Source organism: Capricornis sumatraensis, chromosome 1 (assembly GCF_032405125.1).
Source record: "Capricornis sumatraensis isolate serow.1 chromosome 1, serow.2, whole genome shotgun sequence".
Lineage (NCBI taxonomy): Eukaryota > Metazoa > Chordata > Mammalia > Artiodactyla > Bovidae > Capricornis > Capricornis sumatraensis.
In genome coordinates, this window is record NC_091069.1 from 216,510,496 (window position 1) to 216,531,498 (window position 21,003).

Consider the following 21,003-nt stretch of genomic DNA (forward strand, 5'->3'; position numbering starts at 1 on the left):
AATGTCAATGTTCACCCTTGCCATCCCTTGTTTGACCACTTCCAATTTGCCTTGATTCATGGACCTGACATTCCAGGTTCTTCTGCTATATTGCTCTTTACAGCATTGGATCTTGCTTCTATCACCAGTCACATCCACAGCTGGGTATTGTTTTTGCTTTGGCTCCATCCCTTCATTCTCTCTGGAGTTATTTCTCCACTGATCTCCAGTAGCATATTGGGCACCTACTGACCTGGGGAGTTCCTTTTTCGGTATCCTATCATTTTGCCTTTTCATACTGTTCATGGGGTTCTCAAGGCAAGAATACTGAAGTGGTTTGCCATTCCCTTCTCCAGTGGACCACATTCTGTCAGATCTCTCTACCATGACCCACCCATCTTGGGTTGCCCCGCAGGCATGGCTTGGTTTCACTGAGTAGACAAGGCTGTGGTCCTAGTGTGATTAGATTGACTAGTTTTCTGTGAGGATGGTTTCCGTGTGTCTGCCCTCTGATGCCCTCTTGCAACACCTACCATCCTACTTGGGTTTCTCTTACCTTGGGCGTGGGGTGTCTCTTCATGGTTGCTCCAGCAAAGACAGCCACTGCTCCTTATCTTGGAAGAGGGGTATCTCCTTACCGCCGCCCTTCCTGACCTTCAACGTGGGATAGCTACTCTAGGCCCTCCTGTGCCTGCTCAGCCACTGCTCCTCTGGTTGCTCCTTCCCGCCCCCGGCCCTAGCCTGGGGCATGGGTGGCTCCTCCCAGCTGCTGCTCCTGGCCTCGGGCTCAGGATGGTTCCTCAGGGTCACCGCCCCTGGCCTCGGGCTCAAGGTGGCTTCTCCCAGCAGCCCCTGTCCTCGGATGTGGGGTGTCTCCTCCCGGCCACCACTGGCCTCGGACGCTTGGTAGCTCCTCCCAGCCGCCGCCCTGACCTCGGACGTGGGCTGTCTCTTCCCGGCTACCACTGACCTCGAACGCGGGGTAGCTCCTCTCGGCCGCCGCCCCTGACCTCGGATGCAGGGTGGCTCCTGCCGGCCTTTCCTGCGCCATCACAGCCTGGCACTCTGGGCCGCTGTCCCTGACTTCGGACGTGGGGTAGCTCTTGGTCGTGCTTAGTGCACTGGCCCACCGCTGCCACCTGCACTTAGTGTCGTGTCATATTTTAGATTCCACATATATATGATATCATATGATATTTGTCTTTCTCTTTCTGACTTATTTCACTTAGTATGATAATCTCTAGTTGCAAAAAATATAGAATTCTTGACAAATTTGCATGTCTTCCTTGTGTGGGGGCCATGTTAATCTTCTCTGAATCGTTCTGATTTTAGGGTGTGTGCTGCCAAAGAAAGCACTGGGCACACTTCTTGAATCTGGGCAGGCTTATGACTCCTTCAACCAAGAGACTACTGTGGGCCCAGCCATGAGGCTGGGTCATAAAAGGCAACGCAGCACAGGCACTAAACACTAGAACACTTGATCTTGAAGCCCTGAGCTGCCATGTACAAGTCTAACTACCCTGAGAGAACAGTAGCTGTAAGGAAGCCAAGCCGCAGAAAGAAGACAAATGTAGTTATTCCAGCTGATAGCCCCAGGCCCTGCAGCAGCCCAGCCCAAAGGATGAGACCTGAAATCTCAAGGAGAGGTCCACCACCCCTGCAGAGCCCAGTCTGACTCCTGACCCACAAAACCTGTGACCTTAGTCAAGTGGTTATTTCAAGATGCTAAAATTGGGTCAGTTTTCTAGGCAGCAAAAGTAACTGCAAGAGAGTATGAGGGTCAAAGATGCATCAATACGAATGGATAGATTTATTATCCAAAAATATCCCAATCATCAGCAGAGTGGAAGTTTACAATACTTTGGAGTAAAAGTTTTCCCAGAATCATATGGAATGATCTTTGAACTTGTTTTCTGCTCTAGCTTCAGAGCAATGAAACATGTAAAGCTCATCCCTTGCTCATGCTTTTCTGTTCAAATTCCCTGTTAACTGCGAAAGCCTCTATCTTAGAGGTGCTTCCTAAGGTGGCTCAGATGGTAAAGCATCTACCTGCAATGCAGGAGATCCAGGTTCGATCCCTGGGTTCCGAAGATGCCCTGGAGAAGAGAATGGCAACCCACTCCAATATTCTTGCCGGGAGAATCCCATGGACAGAGGAGCCTGGCAGGCTACAGTCTATAAGGTCTTAAAAGAGTCAGACACAACTGAGTGTGCACACACCCATACCACCCATGGGGAAAAAAAAAAAAAAAAGACATGACAAACGTCTCAGCTCAGGCAAGTGCAGCAAAAACCTATCATGTAGTCAGTCCCCCGTCTTAGAAGACAGAAGGATTAAAGTTAGTAAACCTTGCTGTTTGAGCCTCCATCTCAAATTCCAACCCATGAATGCAAATATGAGTACACTGCCTCAGCCTTCCCAATAAGAGAGTCAATTAGCGTAACTTCTCAGGTGAGGATGTTATCTCCTGTCTATATGTCTCACAGTTCTAGCAGTAAAAATGTCAATACCATTGCTGACATCTTAAAAACTAATATGGCCGTTGCTTTTGTTTGTATTTTATTTATTTATAACAAGTCTTTTATACTTATCTATTTATTTAGCTGCTCCGTGTCTGAGGTTTGGCAGGATCTTGGATCTTCATTGCTTCATGAGGCAGCTTTAGTTGTGGCATGTGGGAGATTTTTTATTTTTTAGTTGCACCATGTGGGATGTAGTCCCCTGACCAAGGATGGAACCCAGGCCCCCTACATTGGGAGCTTGGGATCTTAGCCACTGGACCACCAGGGAAGTCCCTTGTTTATATTTTAAAGTCACACACACACACACTATTAACTGCCAGCAATGCTCCTGCTTTTTTATTTCATCCTTAAAACACAATATATGGTAAGGATAATAATAAAGTTCTATAAATATATAACATGCTAGTTAGAATAAGCAAGCTTTGTGTTGCTATCATCCTGGGATCCAGTTCTACTTTATGATAAGATACACAAGTTAAAGAATCACCCCCTTGGAATGTAGAATTGGGGTGGGGGATGGGGAGGGCAAATGTAGAACTGTGTTTCTGTAAAGTGTAGACTTCACAGTAGATATATGGTATTACACAGATATGAGAATAATAGAATTTATCATTTTTTCTGTTTGCACTATGCAGTTACCAAATGTCACTAAAATGAACAATTATTTATATTTTTCCTCTAGCTTTATTGAGATATAATTGGCATATAATATTATGTAAGTTTAAGGTGCACACTCTGATGATTTGATACATGGCTATATGGCTAAATGTTTACCATAAGAAGAGCAGTTAACACATCCTTCACCTCACATAGTTACCATTTGTTGTTACACTGAGAACATTTAAGATCCATTCTCTTACTGAGAAAACTGGATAAGTACATGCAGGAAAATGCAATTTGACCCTTCTCTTACACCACTCAAAAAAATGAACTCAACATGGATTAAAGACATAAACATAAGACCTGAAACCATAAAACTCCTAGAAGAAAACACAGCTGAAAAGCTCCTTGACACTGGTCTTGGCAGCAGTTTCCCAGACCTAACACCAAAGGTACAAGCAAGAAAAACAAAAACCAATTGGTGGGGCTACATCAGATTAAAAAGCTTTCGCAGCAAAAAAGCAACCAACACAATGAGAAAGCAGCCTACAGGATGGAAGAAAATATTTGCAAATCATATATCTGATAAGGGGTTTATTTCCAAAATATAGAAAGAACTCATAAACTTAGCAAAAACAACAAAAAACCCTTCTAAAAAGTAGGCAGTAGAATTGAATAGTTTTCCAAAGACAACACACAAATGGTCACCAGGCACATAAAAAACATGCTCCACACCACTAATCACCAGGGAAATGCAAATCAAAACCACAAGATATCACCTCATTCCTGTTTAAATGGTGGTGGTTTAGGTGATTCAGTCACTAAGTTGTGTCTGACTCTCGTGACACCACCGACTGTAGCCCACTAGGCTCCTCTGTCCATGGGATTCTCCAGGCAATAATACTGGAGTTGGTGGCCATTTCCTTCTCCAGGGAATCTTCCCGACCTGGAGATCAAACCCAGGATCTCCTGTGTTGCAGGCAGATTCTTTACCCACTGAGCTATGAGAGAAGCCTTTCAAAAAGATAAGAGACAAGAAGTGTTATCAAAGGGCGTGAAGGAAAGGGAATCCTTTTGCACTGTTAGGAATGCAAAGTGGTGCAGCCACTATGGAAAACAGTACGGAGGTTCCTCAAAAGCTTAAAACTAGCACTACCCATGATCTGACAGCCCCACTACTGAATCTATATCCAAAGGAACTGAAATCAGGATCGCATGATGATGTCCACACTCCCTTGTTCAGTGCTGCGGTATTCACAGTAGCCAACCTAGGATCCATAAATTGATGAATGGATAAAGACAGTGTGGTGTGCATATAATGGATACTATTCATACGTGAGAAAAAGAAGGAAATTCTGCTGTTTGAGACAATTTAGATGAAACTTGAGGGCATTGTGCTAAGTGAAATAAGTCAGGGGAAAATAAATATTGTATTATCACTCATATGTGGAACAAAAAAACCCAAAGTCATACAGTGGAGTCACCAGGATCTAGGGAATGGAGGAGATGAGAAAGTATTGGTCGAAGTATTGGACAAACTTCCAGTTATAAGATTAACAAGTTCTGAGGATCGAATATACAGCATGGTGATTATAACTAATAATACTGTATTATATGTGCTTATTTAAGGCTGTGCTGGGTCTTCATTGCTGCACCGACTTTCTCAAGTTGCGTGACCTGGGGTACACTTCCTTGCAGTGCACGGCCTTCTCGTTGTGTTTGCTTCTCTTGTTGCGAAGCACATGTTCTAGTCGCATGGGCTTCAGTGGTTGCAGCATGTGAGTTGGCATTTGTGGCTCTTGGGCTCCAGAGTGTGGGCTCAGTAGCTGCAGCTCACAGGCTTAGTTGCAGTGCAATATGTGGAGTTTAAGTGCGCTGGTCGCAGCCGCCTGCACTTAGTGCAACGGTCGCAGAACTAAGTGCGGGAGAGGAGCTATCCCACGTCCAAGGTCAGGGGCAGAAGCCAGGAGGACCCCATGCCTGAAAGGCGGCGGCCAAGAGGAGTTACCCAACATCTGAGGTCAGGGGCAGCGGCCGAGAGTGCCAGGCTGTGACGGTGCAGGAACGGCCGAGAGGAGCCACCCTGAGCGCGAGGCCAGGGTTGGAGGCCCAGAGGAGCCAACACACGTCCAAGGAGCGGTGGCTGCGCGGGCGCAGGGGGGCCGAGAGGAGCTATCCCACATTGAAGGTCAGGAAGAGCAGTGGTGAGGAGATACCCCTCATCCAAGGTAAGGGGCAGCGGCTGTGCTTTGCTGGAGCAGCCATGAAGAGATACCCCACGCCCAAGGTAAGAGAAACCCAAGTAAGATGGTAAGTGTTGCAAGAGGGCATCAGAGGGCAGACACATTGAAACCATCCTCACAGAAAACTAGTCAATCTAATCACACTAGGACCACAGCTTTTTCTAACTCAATGAAACTAAGCCATGTCCACGGGGCAACCCAAGTCAGGCCAGTCATGGTGGAGAGGTCTGACAGAATGTGGTCCACTGGAGAAGGGAATGGCAAACCACTTCAGTATTCTTGCCTTGAGAACCCCATGAACAGTATGAAAAGGCAAAATAATGGGATACTGAAAGAGGAACTCCCCAGGTCAGTAGGTGCCCAATATGCTACTGGAGATCAGTGGAGAAATAACTCCAGAGAGAATGAAGGGATGGAGCCAAAGCAAAAACAATACCCAGTTGTGGATGTGACTGGTGATAAAAGCAAGGTCCGATGCTGTAAAAAGCAATATAGCAGAAGAACCTGGAATGTCAGGTCCATGAATCAAGGCAAATTGGAAGTGGTCAAACAAGAGATGGCAAGAGTGAGTGTCAACATTCTAGGAATCAGCGAACTAAAATGGACTGGAATGGGTGAATTTAACTCAAATGACCATTATGTGTACTACTGAGGGCAGGAATCCCTCAGAAGAAATGGAGTAGCCATCATGGCCAACAAAAGAGTCCAAAATGCAGTACTTGGATGCAATCTCAAAAATGACAGAATGATCTCTGTTCATCTCCAAGGCAAACCATTCAAAATCACAGTTATCCAAGTCTATGCCCCAACCAGTAACGCTGAAGAAACTGAAGTTGAACAGTTCTATGAAGACCTACAAGACCTTTTAGAACTAACACCCAAAAACGATGTCCTTTTCATTATAGGGGACTGGAATGCAAAAGTAGGAAGTCAAGAAACACCTGGAGTAACAGGCAAATTTGGCCTTGGAATGCAGAAAGAAGCAGGGCAAAGACTAATAGAGTTTTGCCAAGAAAATGCACTGGTCATAGCAAACACCCTCTTCCAACAACACAAGAGAAGAATCTATACATGGATATCACCAGATGGTCAACACCGAAATCAGATTGATTACATTCTTTTCAGCCAAAAATGGAGAAGCTCTATACAGTCAACAAAAACAAGACCAGGAGCTGACTGTGGCTCAGATCATGAACTCCTTATTACCAAATTCAGACTCAAATTGAAGAAAGTAGGGAAAACTGCTAGACCATTCAAGTATGACCTAAATCAAATCCCTTATGATTATACAGTGGAAGTGAGAAATAGATTTAAGGGCCTAGATCTGATAGACAGAGTGCCTGATGAACTGTGGAATGAGGTCCATGACATTGTACAGGAGACAGGGATCAAGACCATCCCCATGGAAAAGAAATGCAAAAAAGCAAAATGGCTGTCTGGGGAGGCCTTACAAATAACTGTGAAAAGAAGAGAGGCAAAAAACAAAGGGAAAAGGAAAGATATAAGCATCTGAATGCAGAGTTCCAAAGAATAGCAAGAAGAGATATGAAAGCCTTCTTCAGCAATCAACACAAATAAATAGAGGAAAAGAACAGAATGGGAAAGACTAGAGATCTCTTCAAGAAAATTAGAGATACCAAGGGAACATTTCATGCAAAGATAGGCTCAATAAAGGACAGAAATGGTAGGGACCTAACAGAAGCAGAAGATATTAAGAAGAGGTGGCAAGAATACACAGAAGAACTGTACAAAAAAGATCTTCACGACCCAGATAATCACGATGGTGTGATCACTCATCTAGAGCGAGACATCTTGGAATGTGAAGTCAAGTGGGCCTAAGAAAGCATCACTCCGAACAAAGCTAGTGGAGGTGATGGAATTCCAGTTGAGCTGTTTCAACTCCTGAAAGATGAATGCTGTGAAAGTGCAGCACTCAATATGCCAGCAAATTTGGAGAACTCAAGCAGTGGCCACAGGACTGGAAAAGGTCAGTTTTCATTCCAATTCCAAAGAAAGGCAATGCCAAAGAATGCTCAAACTACTGCACAATTGCACTCATCTCACATGCTAGTAAAGTAATGCTCAAAATTCTCCAAGCCAGGCTTCAGCAACACATGAACCGTGAACTCCCTGATGTTCAAGCTGGTTTTAGAAAATGCAGAGGAACCAGAGATCAAATTGCCAACCTCCGCTGGATTATGGAAAAAGCAAGAGAGTTCCAGAAAAATATCTATTTCTGCTTTATTGACTATGCCAAAGCCTTTGATTGTGGAAAATTCTGAAAGAGATGGGAATGCCAGACTACCTGACCTGCCTCTTGAGAAATCGGTATGCAGGTCAGGAAGCAACAGTTAGAACTGGACATGGAACAACAGACTGGTTCCAAATAGGGAAAGGAGTACATCAAGGCTGTATATTGTCACCCTGCTTATTTAATTTATATGCAGGGTACATCATGAGAAACGCTGGACTGGAAGAAACACAAGCTGGAATCAAGATGGCCAGGGGAAATATCCATAACCTCAGATATGCAGATGACACCACCCTTATGGCAGAAAGTGAAGAGGAACTAAAAAGCCTCTTGATGAAAGTGAAAGAGGAGAGTGAAAAAGTTGGCTTAAAGCTCAACATTCAGAAAACGAAGATCATGGCATCCAGTCCCATCACTTCATGGGAAATAGATGGGGAAACAGTGGAAACAGTGTCAGACTTAATTTTTGGGGGCTCCATAATCACTGCAGATGGTGACTGCAGCCATGAAATTAAAAGACGCTTACTCCTTGGAAGAAATGTTATGACCAACCTAGATAGTATAGTCAAAAGCAGAGATATTACTTTGGCGACTAAGGTCGGTCTAGTCAAGGCTATGGTTTTTCCAGTAGTCATATATGGATGTGAGAGTTGGACTGTGAAGAAGGCTGAGTGCTGAAGAATTGATGCTTTTGAGCTGTGGTGTTGGAGAAGACTCTTGAGAGTCCTTTGGACTGTAAGGAGATCCAGCCAGTCCATTCTGAAGGAGATCAGCCCTGGGATTTCTTTGGAAGGAATGATGCTAAATCTGAAACTCCAGTACTTTGGCCACCTCATGCCAAAGAGCTGACTCATTGGAAAGGACTCTGATGCTGGGAGGGACTGGGGGCAGGAAGAGAAGGGGACGACAGAGGATGAGATGGCTGGATGGCATCACTGACTCGATGGACGTGAGTCTGAGTGAGCTCCGGGAGTTGGTGATGGACAGGGAGGCCTGGCATGCTGCCATTCATGGGGTCGCAAAAATTCGGACACGACTGAGTGACTGAACTGAACTGAACTGAGGTGGAGTATTCCTGGACAGGGGGTCAAACTGGTGTCCTCTGCATTGGCAGGAGGATTCTCAACCACTGCGCCACCAAGGAAGTCCCAGTACTATATTATATTTGAATGTTACTAAGAGAGTAGTTCTTAAATATTCTCACCACAATAGAGGAATGATAATTATGTAACAGGATGGAGGTGTTAGGTAACTATGGTGGTGATAATTTTGAAATAAATGAATGTATCAAATTAGCACATTGTACACCTTAAACTCATACAGTGTTGTCAATTATATCTCACTAAAGCCAGAGGAATAAAAAGATTACTCTCTAGGCAACTTTCAAGTATACAATACAGTATTTTCAACTGTAGTCACCATTCTGTACATTACATTCCCAGAATTTATTCCTCACATCACTGTAGTTTGTACCCTATGGCTAATATCTCATTTCCTCTACCCCCCAACCCCTGGTTACCACTATTCTACTGTCTGTTTCTGAATCTTTTGTAATATTCCACATGTAAGTGAGATCATACTATATTTGTCTCTATTTCACTTGGCATAATGCCCTCAAGATTCCAGTTATTTTTAAATCATGGAATACAGAGGTGTGCATTTTCTTTCATATAGGGAACTAAAACATAAACCAAACTTCAGGAGCAACCCCAATTGTTTTAGGAAAATGCAAAATATGTTTCCAACCAATCTCTGCAAGTTATTGTTAACCAAACAGAATAAGACAGACACCAGAGAAATCTGTAATGAGAGCATGATTCAGTCAATTGGCAACACTATATCCGAATGAATTCTATTAATCGTCTTCAATTAGATATTAATTCCTTGCTACTAGACATGCTCACTCAGAGACTACGGAATTGGAAACAGCAGAGGCTCTGCCTTCTGTAACATTAGGCGAGGGATTCTCTGGGCTTTAGGTTCCCCAAGTGTAGAACAAGGATAACACACACGCCTGCAAAACTGGGCACAGAGGCCAACATGTTGAGAAACCTATAGGGGGACATGTAGTCTGGAATCACTGTATATTATTTCACAGGCAGAAGCCCCGTGATTATTTCTCCCGGGGCAGCTAAAGCTACAGGTTTATTCTGGCAAAGACACACTCGTCTGAGGAAATACATCTCAGAGGCATAGGCATGGATGGATTGAAAGTGATGTGTTTCTTCAGTTGTATAGGATTTATACAGCTATGTTGTTATCTCAGGTTGACTTTTGTGTCATTTACAGCATGATTATTTTTTCTTGTTTCTGATTCTAAACAGCTCACCACACACTCCCTCCACTCTCCTATCTCTCACTCTTTCCTTAATTATTCTCTTTCTCATACCACAGCCACTTTCACTGGACATCTATGGGAAGAAGTAGGAGGCAGCTTTGAGAAGAGGAGATTTTACATCTAACTATATACATACTACATATCTAACCATCCACCCCCCCCCCCCAAAAAAAAAACCCTCAAGAAAAATTCTTCTATTTCCTTTTTTGGTCATTTAAGGTAGAAGCATTTAAAGGAGGAAGGAAAGGCTGGTTTAACAATCAAAAAATAAACAAAGGAAGTTAAAGAAATCGTGAAAGCAAAAGGGGAGTGGGAGGGAGACAAGAGAACTCAGAAAGAAAACCGAAATCACGGAAAGTGGAAAAAGACAAGTGAAGCAGGAAGACAAGAAAGGAGGCTATAATAGCTCAGGCTCAGAGGGTTCCAAAGGCAGCCTTAGTCACGCTGGCGAGAGTATTGGCATGGTGAAAGCAGTGGCCTGAATTCCAGGCAAATCATAGAAATTACAGAATCTCGGGCAAAGCATATAAATCTTTTGAGTCTCTTTCATTGCCTGTAAAAGGAAGATGAAACTTTTGCCCCTTATAAATTTAAATTCTCATTTTATTTCTGGTACACCTCGCGTTGGCTTAAGTTGCTTACAAAACGATTAACCACAGCGTTAAGTTCTTTAACAGCTCTTTATACCCATCTTTTCAAGATGCCACCCGGATAATTCAAATGGAAACTAAATTAAAATCACATTAATCCGATTAAGCCAGACTAGGTACCGCTTATCCCAGCTTCCATATGCAAAGTTGTCTTTTTATGAATGTCACTCTCCCACTTACACATTAAGGGAACACATTAAAACGACAAGCAAGTCTTCAAATAAACCTAAATTACAACACATTTGGCAGTTTTCTTTTAATAGAACTTCCAGCTTGGAATATCAACTGGGGTGGGGCCCGTTTTCACCCTTATTAGGAAACGAACAGTTTACAGGCTTAATTCGAAGTTTTAGGAAATTACAAAAGAGGTTTCCTTTCCAAGAGAGGGTCAGGCCAGAGGAGAAGCAGGCGACCTCCACACCCGGCCCGCCCCGCACTTGGCATCAGATTAGGACTAAGAAGGCGGGGTGTGCCGCTGACGTCACAAGAGGCCGGCGCTGCGGAGGGCGGAGGGAGGAGGGAGGGGCGAAGGGCGTGGCGGGCGACGACGCGACTGCGCAGGGGCGGAAGGCGGGCAGACGGAAAAGACCGGAGAGCTAGATCCGGCAGGCGGCGGAGAAAGCGCTCGACCACAGCCACGCAAGGGCAGAGCGTGCCGCGCGTGCGCGGGGCGTGGCCGAAGCCTTCCGTCTTTCCGGCTTCTAGGCGTCTCTTCCCGCTTCCCTTCGCGACCCTGGCTAGCTTGGGCCTTCCTAGAAGTGACGAGGTTGGGGCGCTCCTCCCTCTCGACCGTTGTGAAATCTTTCTGCCCCCGGAGTCCGAGGCAGCCCAACCAGGTCTTGCACGTGTTCCTTGACCCCAGGCCGAGGGCGATCAGGCTTCGCGGGCACTGCAGGACCTGGGGCGGGTTTGGGGGAGTATACTCTGGGCGCTTGTCTCACGGATTGTGGGCACCAGACTGACGGCTGGTTGGTTGAAGTTCTTTCCAGCTGACCACCCCCTTCGTTCAGTTCCGCCACGGAAGAGCCCTCGGAGAAACCCGGCTCTAGATCGGAAATGGCCCTTTAGCGGCTGGAGGAGGGAGTTACCGCCAGAGTCCTTCTGTAAAAATTGTAAATGCTGTAATGATTGTCTGTGTAATTAAATTCACTTCCCCAAAGCAGGCAGAACGTTATGAGGTTCCTTATTGAGAAGGACAAACAGAGTGAAGTGATTCTTGGCCTCACGTTTTAAAATAGTTCCTGTAACTATGAGGGGATACAATGGAGCTTTTCCTACTTGTGTCTTCCCTACAGCCACCTGTTTCTCCCAGGGAAGAGAGACCCGGTTGGGATTTCCCAGTCTACAGATCCAAAGCAGCCTCAACGGAATCACATCAGAACAATACCTAAACACCCCGCCTCTAGATCCTTTTTAAGTTGGGATTGAATGAATAAATATAAACTAGTGGTTAAATATATGAAGGGCAGGGAAGCCTGGCGTGCTGCAGTCCATGGGGTCACAAAGAGTCCACCAGGGACACGACTGAGCAACTGAACAACAAGTCTATTTCTCTTATTTTTCTCTTCTGAAAATTAGGTATACACTAGCTATTGTTAAACCTACAGGCAAAACAGTTGGTAACTCAGCAGCCATCTCCCACTGATTCATACTTCCTATCTTAAGCACTACCTGGATTGCTATTGAGATACTGGTGATTTGTATGAAAACAATACACTGTAAAGCAATTATGAGTCAACTGTAAGTAGTTGCTTTCAAGATGTGGGGATGCCTTTAGATAACCTCTAAATTGTTTCCTGATTTGTGAATAGAAAAATCTGTGGTAGTTTCAAGGTATGGCAGATGAGCAATATCCGGTTCTGTGTGCGTGTGACACTGTCACTAGGAGGAAACATTTTCCTAAGACAAAACTAGGTCTCCAGTTAGTTTAATGTCACAACGTAAGTATTAAATCAATCCTTCCCTGGTGGCTCAGAGGTTAAAGCGTCTGCCTGGAATGCAGGAGACCCGGGTTCGATCCCTGGGTCGGGAAGATCCCCTGGAGAAGGCAATGGCACCCCACTCCAGTACTCTTGCTTGGAGAATCCCATGGACGGAGGAGCCTGGTAGGCTACAGTCCATGGGGTCACTAAGAGTCGGACACGACTGAGGGACTTCACTTTCACTTTCAAAGCATCCTACGGTGGGCTTGGAGAAAGCTTGTTTTCAGTTCAATTCAATTCAGTCCAGTTGCTCAGTCCTGTCTGACTCTTCGGGACCCCATGGACTGCAGCAGCCAGTTTTAGTTACATAGTCAAGTGTTATTTATTTTCATTGTAACAACCAGTGTTACATTGAACCAGGGAAAAGCAGTATTATGATAAAATCTTTGATTGTTGTCTTGGAAAGAACACTGGTCATCAGAATAGCCAGAATTCTAACCTAACCCTGCCACTCAATATAAATTCTTTACCTAAAATCTTTCGTTTCTCTGGATTCCCGTTTCCTCACATTTAGTGTGGTCCTTGTCACTCTCTTGAATTCTCCTGATGGCTGGTCTGTCTTCCACTCTTTGATCTGAGCACTTAGCATAACATAGTTCAGTGGTTACTCACTAGAGATGTGTTGAAATAACTGTTTCCAAATCTACAAAGTTTCACATTGAGGCATTTTTCTTTCTTGAAACTATATATGTAAGATCTGTTATTAAACCGTGTATGCTATTTACTGTCAAAGAATCATCCCGTAGATGACCTATTACAGAGGTGTAAGAGTCAGACACGACTGAGTGACTTCACTTTCATGCACTGGAGAAGGAAATGGCAACCCACTCCAGTGCTCTTGCCTGGAGAATCCCAGGGACGGGGGAGCCTGATGGGCTGCCGTCCATGGGGTCACCCAGAGTTGGACACGAATGAAGCGACTTAGCAGCAGCAGCAGGGGTACCTTTACAGAGAATATATCTTGTGGACAGCACCTTAACTAAATCAAAATTAACCAAGATTTGAACATCACGTGCCCTTTGCTATGAAGCTTAGAAAAAGATTCAGCATCATCTATGGATTATTCCTAGGAAAATATGAATCTAATAATAAAGCACTGACAACTTCAAATTAAGGAACATGCTGTGAAACAGTTGACCTGGAGTCATGAAAAAATACCATAAAAGACGAAAATCACAGGGAATTTTTCTAAAAGTTGTGACAAGGAAGGGAACAATATGAGGCTCACTTATTTTTATTTTACAATGTTCTAAATGTCTAATGTGGTCCTCAGATTCCCAGAAGTTACTTCCTATTCCCACTAAGAAGACAAATATGTAGGGTGCTTCAGAAAAGCTGATTTCTTACTATTTCTTATTTCTTATTATTCCTAAAAGAAAGCATGTTGAATGCTTATTGGAAATAGAAAACACTGCTAAATGAAGTCAGCTGCTAAATTGTTCAAAATTGTAGCTGTCAACCTTAAGAGGAAAGTGGAATAATTTTTTAAATGTCATTTTTAGGGATTTGCTGGGCCCTTTGTATTTTTAATTGCCTAGGCCCAGTTAGAGGGAAACAGTAACAATGAAACTACTGGAAAGGTTTAAGGAAATAAATGTTCTTCATGTTATTCTGACTTATAGCTCTTGATTTTTTTGAGGCAGTCCAATCACTGGTTCCCTTCTGTAGAGCCAGGCTTACATCCTCCTGTCAGCAATCTTAGCAGGAACAAGCACCTTTCTCTCTTCCCCTGGCCAGGATTACAGAGTCCTGGACTGGCTTTTGTCCTGAACCAATCACCAGGGGGAAGTAGGGGTTGGGGTGGGAGGTGCTGGGGAAGAGGTCAGACCCACCCTAACCACCTGTGCTGAGAATGGAGAGGCTGTGGGTCCCTGCTGCTGTTGCTAAGTCACTTCAGTCATGTCCGACTCAGTGTGACCCCATAGACTGCAGCCCACCAGGCTCCCCCATTCCTGGGATTCTCCAGGCAAGAACACTGGAGTGGGTTGCCATTTCCTTCTCCAATGCATGAAAGTGAAAAGTGAAAGGGAAGTCGCTCAGTCGTGTCTGAGACCCCATGGACTGCAGCCTACCAGGCCCCTCCATCCATGGGATTTTCCAGGCAAGAGTACTGGAGTGGGGTGCCATTGCCTCCTCTGAGTGGGTCCCTAGGGAAAAGGAGAGAAGGGAGACAGTGCCAAGCAGGCTGAAACACAGATGTCCACTGTTCACTCTCAGTAGTCTCATATGTCTCTGTCCCGGACCTGTCTCCCTCTGCCTAAAATGCTCTTCCACACTCACCCTTCAGACAAATACCTATCTGACTTTTAAAACCTAGATCTCTCATCACCTTCTTGTTGCCACCTTCTTTGTCCATAAGATTACTCTTCTCTCAGAACCATTTCTGTCCTTTGTCCCTATGACTGAATTGGATTTGTTTTCAAAACAATTAATTGCAATTATATAAGTAATATCTACTCACTACCAAAAAATTTAAAGAGTAATATCACTCAAAGAGTGGCCCATGGGCAGGCACCAATCTGAATTGTTTGTTACAGTCATCAATCAGTACAGAAACTGAGAGCAAGTGTCTATTGTTAAGGCAATTTGACAGAACTGTGTCTGTGTGTGTGCTAAATCTAATAATAAACAATTCAGCCTTGCATTTTAATTTCATTTTACTGGTAATTCATTTATATGTGGTTAATGCACATGTCAGAGAAGGTAATGGCACCCCACTCCAGTACTCTTGCCTGGAAAATCCCACAGACGGAGGAGCCTAGTAGGTTGCAGTCCATGGGGTTGCTAAGACTGAGCGACTTCCCTTTCACTTTTCACTTTCATGCATTGGAGAAGGAAATGGCAACCCACTCCAGTGTTCTTACCTGGAGAATCCCAGGGACAGGGGAGCCTGGTGGGCTGCCGTCTATGGGGTCGCACAGAGTCAGACACGACTGAATCGACTTGGCAGCTCCATGTGCTCCTCTGTCCATGGGATTTTCTGGGCAAGAATACTGGAATGGGTTGCCATTTCCTTCTCCAGGGAATCTTCCAGACCCAGGGCTTGAACTCATGTCTCCCTTAGCTCCTGCATTGGCAGGAAGATTCTTTATCACTTGAGCTACCTGGGAAGCCATTAGTGGTGACAAAACAGCTTATGGTTTAACTAATTTAAGCAAATTCAGTAATTTGCCTCAAGTTGCATGGATATTGAGTGACAGGAATTTCTTTTTCCTTAGTAATTTAACTCTAGAATCTTCAGTACTTTCTGCTGTTGGGTTCTACTTCCTCCATACTGAAATTAGCAAAAGATGTAAAATTACCCAATGTGTTTTAAAGCCTTACTGCTCAGAATAGCTCTTATACTGGCAGTATCAGCATCACTTGGGAGGCTTTTTTAAGAAATGGGGCTTTTAGGCTCCACCCAGGTAATCTGTATACATCTTAAAGTTTGAGAAGCATTTCTTAAAGAATACCAGGAAATGGCAGATCTCAATGCATTAGCTTTCTATAACTGCTATTTAAAATTACAACAGATTTAGTGGCTTAAAGCAACAAAAATTTATATTATTTTACAGTTTTTCAAGTTAGAAGTCCTAAATCAGTTTCAGTGGGTCAAAATCCAGAGGTTGATGGGGTCACACTTACTTGATGTGGTCTGTTTGGAAATCATGCCAATAAGCTTTTTAAGACTGACTGAGCAGTTTCTGACATTAAATATTATGAATAAATCCATCCAGAAACGGGCCTGATTGGATTATTTGCAATCAGTAGATATTTACTGAGTAGCTATTTGCAGCCTCATCTTTGGACCTTAGTTTCCTTCTTTGAATAAAAGAGATGAGACTAGATACTAACTTCAAAAGCAAATCTGTGGTTTCATTAGCTTTACAGTTTATCAAATTGGCACTGGCCTTTTAACTCTCAATCACATATTCCCAGTTTCTGGACACACCTCCAAATACTGTCTCAGAGCCTCTGTCCACACAGTCACCAAACGACATCACTGTATAGTTTCTTTGAATTCGTCCCTTTATTGCAATTCTCTGGGTGTAGCAGTTCCAACAAGCCTCCTGGTCCCCAGCCCAGGCCTCTGTAGAACAGAGGTTGTGGGCTATTAAGCACCCTGTGAGGACATAGAATAGAGCAGAAGTGGAAACGTGACTGATCTACCAAGTGTTGCAAAAATAACAGGATAAATTGGGACCTGTAGCTTCTACTAGGGAGAGAGGGCTGTGGTGGTAGAACAGACACTCGAGGATAGACTGACCTCTAGATGGAAAGAAGGCAGGACCAGGCAGCCTATGGAAGGCCCTGGCAGAAAAGCACGCAGATCAGCCTGCAAGCTCTGAGTAAGTATCTACCATATACACATCTTATAGGTTTCTGTGGAGAATGTCAATAAATGCAAAAATGGTCCTATTTTTAAGCAGTCAAGAAACTCACCCATGAAGTAATCAGGTAACTGCATGATAGTATGGAATCATGTGTCAGAATGTATACTAGGATGGAGTCCAAAGAAGGAGAAAATTAATAAAAGGTAGATCAGGTGGAGGAGGCCCCTGGCAAAAGGTAGGGAATTTCATCGCTATCTCAAAAAAAAAAAAAAATTGTTTAACATAAAGGAGGAGTTAAAATATTGTAGACATGAGAAATGGAAGCAGGGTTAAATGTGAAGTCAGGAAGGTAAGCAACATATTGGTGAGGAGACAGGTCCAGCTGATCTTGGTTCAGGTTGAAACGGGAATAAGGTGAGGTGGTAATGCGATGAGGAAATGAGTGACAGGGCAAGTTTAGATTGTGGAAAGCCTCAATTGCCAAAAAGTATTGATTTCTATTATCTCCAACATTGTTGTTGTTGTTGTTTTTTGTTGTCTTTTTTTTTTTGAGGAGGTGGAAGTAAGTTGATATTCAAGAGCAATTTAGAGATGTCCAGAGAAGGCAATGGCACCCCACTCCAGTACTCTTGCCTGGAAAATCCCATGGATGGAGGAGCCTGGTAGGCTGCAGTCCATGGGGTCTTGAAGAGTTGGACACGACTGAGCGACTTCCCTTTCACTTTTCACTTTCATGCATTGGAGAAGGAAATGGCAACCCACTCCAGGGTTCTTGCCTGGAGAATCCCAGGGACGGGAGAGCCTGGTGGGCTGCCATCTATGGGGTCATACAGAGTCAGACACGACTGAAGTGACGTAGCAGCAGGATGCATTAAGGATGGGAGAGACTGGAGGCAAGAAGACCATTTAGAAAGCTACTATGGTGGTCCAGGCATGAGAGAACAGCCGATATATAGAAAGACAGGCGGATTCAAGGAAGGAACAACAAGACTTAGTGACTAAAATACAATAAAGAAGAAATAACAAAAGGATAGTCTGCAGTTTAAGATGTCTGAATAACCAGAGTCAAAGAATTTTAGACCTGCAAGGGGTCCAGTTGGATCACTTTATGAGAAAATGGGTGGTTGTTTAAGTGTCAGAACTAGTTCTCCACAGAGCCAGCAGTGGGATGATCAAGCCAGTGTTACAAGATTTACCAAGCAGTACATGCCTAAGTGTTAATTACATATAAATCATTTTCAGTCCCAACCACTGAACCACCAGGGAATTCCCCAGAATGACTCTTTCTAGAGATCAAATTGCCAACATCCGCTGGATTATGGAAAAAGCAAGAGAGTTCCAGAAAAACATCTATTTCTGCTTTATTGACTATGCCAAAGCCTTTGACTGTGTAGATCACAATAAACTATGGAAAATTCTGAAAGAGATGGGAATACCAGACCACCTAACCTGCCTCTTGAGAAATCTGTATGCAGGTCAGGAAGCAACAGTTAGAACTGGACATGGAACAACAGACTGGTTCCAAATAGGAAAAGGAGTACATCAAGGCTGTATATTGTCACCCTGTTTATTTAACTTCTATGCAGAGTACATCATGAGAAACACTGGGCTTGAAGAAGCACAAGCTGGAATCAAGATTGCCGGGAGAAATATCAATAACCTCAGATATGCAGATGACACCACCCTTATGGCAGAAAGTGAAGAGGAACTAAAAAGCCTCTTGATGAAAGTGAAAGAGGAGAGTGAAAAAGTTGGCTTAAAGCTCAACATTCAGAAAACGAAGATCATGGCATCTGGTCCCATCACTTCATGGGAAATAGATGGGGAAACAGTAGAAACAGTGTCAGACTTTATTTTGGGGGCTCCAAAATCACTGCAGATGGTGACTGCAGCCATGAAATTAAAAGACACTTACTCCTTGGAAGAAAAGTTATGACCAACCTAGATAGTATATTCAAAAGCAGAGTCATTACTTTGGCAACTAAGGTCCCTCTAGTCAAGGCTATGGTTTTTCCTGTGGTCATGTATGGATGTGAGAGTTGGACTGTGAAGAAGGCTGAGCACCAAAGAATTGATGCATTTGAACTGTGGTGTTGGAGAAGACTCTTGAGAGTCCCTTGGACTGCAAGGAGATCCAACCAGTCCATCCTGAAGGAAATCAACCCTCGGATTTCTTTGGAAGGAATGATGCTAAAGCTGAAGCTCCAGTACTTCGGCTACCTCATGCAAAGAGTTGACTCATTGGAAAAGACTCTGATGCTGGGAGGGATTGGGGGCAGGAGGAGAAGGGGACGACAGAGGATGAGATGGCTGGATGGCATCACTGACTCGATGGACGTGACTCTGAGTGAACTCTGGGAGATGGTGATGGACAGGGAGGCCTGGGGTGCTACCATTCATGGGGTCGCAAAGAGTTGGACACGACTGAGCGACTGAACTGAACTGAATGATGAGAGCAACCTGATCAGAATATGTTGTCATATAACTGCCACAGGACTAAATGGAAAATAGACATGTAACTACACGAATCGTTCCTGTGTGAAGTCAGATTCTGCTGGGAGCCGGCGTGAGGAATTCCACCTGTGACAAGGTCATGTGGCAAGAGCTCTGATGGCAACGCTAATCAGACCTCAGGTTTTCCCCCTGGAATTTCCTGAGCATCCACCCCCCAAAAAATAAGAATCTGCCTGCTTTTCCACTTTTCTAATATTCTCTGGAAAAAGTCAACTCAGGGCTTTAGTCTTCTGCATTTGAAAGGGATGTTTCAGTTAACCCCCTCTGATAGCACTCTAGCTTGCCTACCAGGTTCCCCAGACTGCTTACAGCTTGTGAATTGCTTACAGCCCCCCAACCTTGAGAGGCACAAAGCTTAAAAGCATCTTAAAGATACAGAACCTTTTCTAAGAGTTAAAAATTATATTGGTAGAGGGTTTTCACTGTTGACTCAATGACTGCTGCCAGGCCTCCATATTCTTTATCTTTTAGGCACCTGGGAGGATGTTACTCAATGTAAGCAGGATGTAGAAAAAGATACATAGTAGTTTTGATATTAGCAACACTAGACTTTTGAGTTAATTACTTTTCTCTTTGTTATATATCACTGCACTCCTCTTGTATCCTTGCTATGTAAGAATGTAACTTTATTTAGTGCTTTCTAAGAGTGGCAACAGACTTTGGGAAGATCAACACAAATAAGTCTTCTGGTTGACAAACCCTTATCAGAAAAAAGGCTGTAAAATGTTAGTTGGCCCTTTTGGCTGGAAGATGATGTAAATTACCTAAGACTTGTGTATACAATTAGGTATGCAGAGAGAAAAGCCTGGTTTTGATAAGACTTTGGACTGTTAACGCTGCATAACTTTACGTTACCCATTGATCTCCATGTTTTATCAAAAGTATTAAAGGCCTTCTGAACAATAAAGGATTGGACCAGTTTGTCGGACTAGTCTCTCGGCCTGGTTTCTTGGGAATCTGGCTCCCCCACCCCCCCCCCCCCCCCCCCCCCGTGTCTCTCTCTCTCTCTCCTTTTCCCTCCCTCTGTTCTTTACTCTCTCAGGCTGAATTTCCACCTGGGGGCGCGGAGGCTCGACAAGTCTACTTACTTGCCCTGGCTGTTAAGACCCGCACGAAAGGGAGCCTAAGGCGAGGCACCCTTAGATATTCAAGCGAGCACCGGTGGCCCAACGTAGATGGTGCAACTTCCTTGTCTGGAATTTTATTGGTCTTCCGCGTAATCCAAGCTATTCAGCCCTCTTCCTTCACTTAATCTTCCTACTACACTATTTCTTCCTAATCTAATCTTATATTAATAAATAAATAAGTTTTCCTCGCTGACTCCGTCCACTCTTCGAATTCCCTGGATCCACCGGGGCTGGACCCCGGCAAGATTCTTTCTGATTTCTGCTGTGAATAGAAACTTGATTAACAATTTCTTAAGGTTTTAAGTGCTCCCTGTTGACATGAACCATAACGACTTATCCCTTCTCTAACTGCTTTTTGCATTTACTGGTCACCTTGATATTTGTCTCTGAGTGTACCATTCCCTTTATTAAGAGTGTACCTCCTTCTTGATAGGGGACTTACACTTCATTTGCTCTTAGCCTAAATTAGTGTTGTGTTTT

General features: G+C 44.0%; 2 non-coding genes across 2 annotated transcripts; one reads left to right on the top strand and one right to left on the bottom strand.

Moving 5' to 3' along the window:
- Positions 1 to 1,228: 1,228 nt before the first annotated feature.
- On the bottom strand, positions 1,229 to 1,335 carry LOC138093506 (U6 spliceosomal RNA). The gene has a single exon (XR_011146107.1). It is a non-coding gene; the product is annotated as a U6 spliceosomal RNA (small nuclear RNA).
- Positions 1,336 to 12,544: 11,209 nt separating this feature from the next.
- TRNAS-GGA (transfer RNA serine (anticodon GGA)) lies at positions 12,545 to 12,616 on the top strand. The gene has a single exon. It is a non-coding gene; the product is annotated as a tRNA-Ser (tRNA).
- The last annotated feature ends 8,387 nt before the right edge of the window (positions 12,617 to 21,003 follow it).